The 6,039-nt window shown below is 40.0% G+C and overlaps 1 long non-coding RNA gene across 2 annotated transcripts in view; it reads right to left on the reverse strand.

Annotated features, from left to right (window-relative positions):
* LOC133490618 (uncharacterized) overlaps positions 1-4,602 on the reverse strand; it is a 58,156-nt gene extending 53,554 nt beyond the window's left edge. For both annotated transcript variants that reach the window (XR_009792253.1, XR_009792254.1), the window contains exons 1-2: positions 4,326-4,602; positions 2,779-2,867 (exon numbers count right to left, since the gene is read on the reverse strand). This is a non-coding gene — a long non-coding RNA (uncharacterized LOC133490618). The remainder of the gene's footprint in view (positions 1-2,778; positions 2,868-4,325) is intronic.
* Between the last annotated feature and the right edge of the window lie 1,437 nt (positions 4,603-6,039).

The following is a 6,039-nucleotide window of genomic DNA, read 5'->3' on the forward strand; positions in this document are numbered from 1 at the left end:
TGAGTTGGACAAAAAGATTGTATTATTATTTCTCATGATTTACTGTCAAATGGGCACCATATTAGGACACTATTCAATTTGGTATTTTGTGATGATGTATACAATAATTACTATATTTTTATGATGATATAACCAGAAATAAAAATGGAAAAAGGTGTAACTATCTGGATCATATGATTCACATACACAAAAATAAGAGTGTTACACAATAGTGTGCAACAAATAGATCTCAAATAAATGTGATGTTTTATGGTGGTTGATAATTATTTCAAAATGATATAACTAGAAAAAAAGAAAGATTTTACAACAAGTCTCTGAAAGACCTTTTACATATTTTTTGGACAGTGTCAAATGTGTCGATTTATGGTAATAAATTGCTTTTAAGCACCGCTCCTGTTGAGCAAAAGCAGGAAAGTGAACTGTCCTGTTTCTCCTCCCCCACATTACAATAAAACCACAACAAACTATAATAAACCTAGTGTAACCCACCAAAGATTCATAGTAAAGTCTCTTAGCTGTATAAATACAATAAGCATATAGAATGCATATTAAAATAATATAGAACATCTGCAACAGCATTCAGAAGCATCTTATTACATTACAACATGAATAAAGTTCATGGAAGGCATCCAGACTGAACTGTCAAATATTTAATGTGAACAGATTTTTTTTTAATGCGAAACCACTACTTTATAATGAAACTCAAATTAAATATCATTGTTATATGTATCCAGCTGTTTTTATAATCTTATTCAACAAAATGAGGGCTGCCATTAAATAAAAAATGATGAGGATTTTATTGTTGTTGGCGTCAGAATGTAAAAATGTACTTCTTCTCTGAAGATGTTACAACAATAAGAATCAATCAATTCAAGAATCAATGCATTGGTTATTGTGTGTCTGTGTGTGTGTGGTCTGAGACTAATGACAAAGTGTGTGTGTGTGTGTGTGGTGCAGGGAGTGGGCGTGTTATCGGTATCCAATGAATGAAACAGTGCTCTAAATGTAAATGAATGCGTCTAATAGCAGCTGGACATCATCACCTGGTCATGTGACGTACGAGCATCCCTGGGCAACAAAAGCCAGACTTCCCAGCCCCCACACACACACACCCACATCCCCTTCTTCTGTTTTTAGGACCACCTCGCCAAATTTCCTTTCAAATGATGTGCTACAATCCCCATGGCCGTGGTGGAATTCCGGCCGCTTCAAAGCGGCGCAGGGCAGGCCGGGACGACCGGCCAATGACGGATAAGGGGCGGACCCCCGCCTGACTTGACCTCCCCGACCTTCCGCCCAACCCCACCCCCCACTCTCCCCATCTCGCTGAACTGCGCCGCAACCCCCCACCTTCCGTGTCAGTGAGCCCACCAAAAGCCAACGACTGGTCACTTGAGTCTTCCTTTCTCAACATCTGTCACGTTTAACCAGCGAATCGAAGTACACTCATCTCATTCATTTGAGGCGTTACGATGAATTTGTCGCAAATATTTGACACAATATGCGATGCTGGTATATAAAATAGAGAGGGGCGGGGGGTGTCCTAAATTTGCAACGGTGTTCCATTTGTACAGCAGCGACCTAACCCCAATTTGTTCAAATCCGAGCGAGTCGTAGTCTAACACCAAACGGAGGTAGCAGAAGTACTTACTCTTTCTACTTAAGTACAAGTACAGATGCTTGGGTAAGTCTGTGGTTAAAGCAGAATGAGTGATTCAAGTAGTTGAGTGAATATAAAGAAGAACAAACTCTGAATTGTACTATAGCACAATTGTATACATGCAAAAACACATTTCCACACACAAAGAAACATGTTTGCGCACAAAAGAAAATCTCCATCTTTGATGAATTTGCAAAGTGCTCATACTGTGAAGAAAAAAGAAATCACAGGACAGACCTTTGGTGCGAGCTACATCCTGACGGGAAATCAGGACTGCACAAAACAGAACAACACGACTAAAAGTGTCAAATTACTGAAAAAAAATCTTCCCGTACATTGCTTTTTCAGATTAGATGTGGAATTTTTGAACACCTTTTAGTTAATAGGCTTACACAAGACAAATGAATCACTGCTACGAGATATTGTATAAATTATTGACCAATACTTGGTTTCCATTTCATGTGGCTTTGAATCAATGAACATTTACAAAGCTGTACAACGAGGTCTTTGGTTTAGACCACTGCGCAAATGGAGGGCATCGGGTTGACTTTCCAAAGGCTTGCCAAATTGTCAACGGGCGCGAATGGTGGGGTCCCAATTAGACCAGTCCAGGGTGTAGAATGACTCTCGCCCGAAGTCAGCTGGCGTACTGTTCTTTTTATTTTTATGTTTTTAAGAAAACTGAACTGATTTGTCCAGCTCAACCAGCAACAGTACACTTTATATAAACTATTTTATTTTTCAAACACATGTTGTGCTGGTTGTGGTGCAAACCTTTAAGGAAACTCAGGCACCTAAAAACATATTTTATCAATAAAACCTTTTACAATGAAATAGAATACATTTTAAAAATCTAATTTAATTCCAGCATCACTCTACTATTCGACTGACAGGATTGATATTTAATGCCAATTTTCAGCATTTTTGCTCAAGCAGACACGCTAACCATATAATTACGCTACGCTAATTGGTCGAGAACAAACTTAAATAAACAGTAAAAAAATTTTTTCAAATGAATGTCGTTTTCTGATAAGTAAAAGGGTTGATTTGGTTTCAGCGACACGATTTTATGGCTGACAAAATTGGAAAACAAATGAAAACTGGAAGAAAGGACTTACCAGAGGTCGACGTGTGGTCAGCTTGATGATGTCATATTTGCTGAATCATGTGGCTCACATTTTTCCTCTTCCTCTCGATGATTAAAAAGCTTTTAGTCACATATAGAAATAAATCGAGTGCATCATTAATTCCTACATAAATTATTGCTACCCATGAAACCAATGACCTATACCATTTTTTCCAATATGTAAAAAAGTAAATGGAATAAATACATTCTATTTATCAGTCATTTCACTACAGATTGGAATTGCATGATGTGGTCAATTGAGGATGGAGGTAATATAAGGTGAAGTAGCAGCATCATGAGGCAATCCATCCATCCATCCATCCATCCATCCATCCATCCATCCCATTTATATTCACTAGTGTCACAGGTGTGCTGGAGCCTTTCCCAGCTGACTTAGGACGAGAGGCTCCAAACTTGTTGTTAGCCAGTCAATCACAGGGCATCATAAAAACGAAACAATTACATTTAACATTAAGACATATACTGCGATTGGCTGGCAACCAGTTCAGGGTGTGCCCCGCCTCCTTCCAGTTGACAGCTGGGATAGGCTCTGGCACTCCCGCAACCCTCGTGAGGATAACCGGATAAGAAAATGGATGGATTAAGACGTATAAACAAAAACATACTACAACGCCCTTTTATGTATGACACAGTTGCTGCTGTATTTGCAGTGACTTCATTCCCATGAGATGTAACAACAGAATGCACATTCATACAAGATCTGCTGTCGGCTACAACTCACGCCCAAGCGCTGCACCACATTCAGACGGCCTGACTTGGGCCAGCGTTCGTCGCTGAAATGTGCTTTGGTGCTTTCATCTTAAATGTTCCTTTCTTCCTGCATTCTTCCATCTCTTGCTGATGTTACAACCGCCAATCAACAAGTTTGCACTTAGTTCAGATATTACAACAGCACACTGACCACCCATCAAAGAGGGGCTGGGGGGCATCAAGATAGTGGTAGTTGTCGTGGGTGCGGGGGATGGGAGTGCAGTGCCCCCTTAACATTGGAACTCTGCTGAAAGCCCCCCACTTTGTTGACAAAAAAAAAAAAAAAAAAAATCTAATCAAACTAGTATGTCAAAAAATTTTATCTGCACGCCTATCTCCCCTTTTAACAAAATGGATAGGATGCAACCGTATCAGCCACAAATTTAGTTCTGCACATCGAGATTGGAGTTGGACCAAACTGGAATTTAAAAAAAAAAAAAAAAAAATCCCATGACATCGAGGAGGGAGGAGAAAAACCAATTTTAAAGTGTGTGTTTTTACATATGCATTAAAATGTTGTTTACTGTGGGTGTGAGGGACTGAATTAGAAATTACACTTACTCGTAAAAGAGTCCAAAACAACAAATGTTATGTTAGGCCTATACTGAAATATTACACGTATATTTTCAACTCTTTTGTTATCATTCAACAAAAAAATAAAAAAAACATTTTGACGTTCAAACGCAAACTTTTAATTTGATTTTCTGATCATTTGTTTCCTTGAGTGATTTCAATCGAGGTGCAATCTAAAACATTTTGCTGGTTTACCTTTCCTTGGAGATGAAGTCCTCATTTCCCTGGCGCTTCAAAAGTTCGTCCATCGAAATAGAGATTCAACTCATTCCCTCAGTGGCAGCCCCCCCCCCCCAACCCCCCGGTTGACTTCTAAAAACATCAATGGCAGCGAACGAGTTAATGGCAGCAACAAAAGTCGTCCTTGGTCTTCAAAAGTGTCTTTCCACCAGCTGGAGTAACTTTGTAACCTCCAGCAGATCAAAAACATTTTGATACAAAATGATGACGAGCTGTCCGGATGTTTTGTATTCATTCCTTACCTTTACGAATCACTTTTGCCCCACAAATTCAAATAAGAGGCTAACTGGCTAGGCAGAGAAGAAGAATGAAAAGAATGGGCCTGAACCTGTGTCGTCTCTATCGCCCCCTTCAGTATGGATGCTAAAGTCACTTTAAAAAAATGTTACTTCCACGTTATAAAGACAGAATATTGTCTCCACACTTTAATGTGATCGGAAAAGATAAACACCTAATAAGAATAGATGAAATACATTAGCCCGACTATGAAAAATCAGAATTTGAATGAAGCTGGGATAAAAACAGAATCCATCCATCCATCCATCCATCCATCCATCCATCCATCCATCCATCCATCCATCCATCCATCCATCCATCCATCCATCCATTTTCTTAGCCACTTATTCTCACAAGGGTCACGGGAGTGCGGGAGGCTATCCCAGCTACCATTGGGCAGGAGGCAGGGTACACCCTGAACTGGTTATCAGCCAATCGCAGGGCACATAGAGACAGACAGCCGTACTCACAATCACACCTAGTGTTCAATTTAGAGTGTCCAATGAATTCATGATTTTTTTGGGATGTGGGAGGAAACTGGAGTGCCTAACTGGAAACAGGTGAGTGTCATGAATGGCTTTAAAAGGAGCATCCCCAAAAGGCTCGGATGTTCACGAGCAAGGGTGGGGCGACGGTCCCCACTTTGTGAACAACTGCTTGAGAAAATAGTCAAACAGTTTAAGATAAAAGTCTCCTAACAGGCCACAATCAAGGAAATACTACTTCTTTTTCGCTTAACGCATAAAACAAACGCCAAAAAAGATGTACCCTCTCGCAGACAGCGTCCCAAAACTGGGACGGATATGTTATCAGTTCTGTGAAGTGGTACATACTAGAGATATGTTTACTAATTAATTCTTATTCAAGAATGATACTTTCGCATTAATAATACTGACGGATTAGCATTTTGAAGACAATCATGGTTGCATACTGACCTTTCGCCCCTTCTTCTCTTGGAAAACGCTCCATGTGTACTTGAGGCAGCCATATTGGGTCAGGAAGGAAAGGGAAAAAACTCCGTGCTAACTTGGACCGATGAGTTATCCTCTCCTGATACCAAATTATGGCTTCAGATTAAAACACTTAAATATTTCGATATACTGAAGGATATAATGCGTGAAAATCATGATGTCCCAAAAATGGGAGGCTGCCCACGAATGGTTTAACAACAACATTTCTCATTTGACGATTGCAAGGAATTTGGGGGTTTCATCATCTGGGGTCCAAAATTGAACGCTTGTGACCAGGTGGCACTGCATAAAAACCAACATCATTGTGTGGAGGATCTTGCCACGGAGGCTCAGGAACAAAAAAAACCCCAATGTCAGTTAACACAGTTTTGTATGACTACGTATGCAATTTAAAACTCTAGCATGCACCCCCTCCCCTCCCC

This window comes from Syngnathoides biaculeatus, chromosome 17 (assembly GCF_019802595.1).
Source record: "Syngnathoides biaculeatus isolate LvHL_M chromosome 17, ASM1980259v1, whole genome shotgun sequence".
Lineage (NCBI taxonomy): Eukaryota > Metazoa > Chordata > Actinopteri > Syngnathiformes > Syngnathidae > Syngnathoides > Syngnathoides biaculeatus.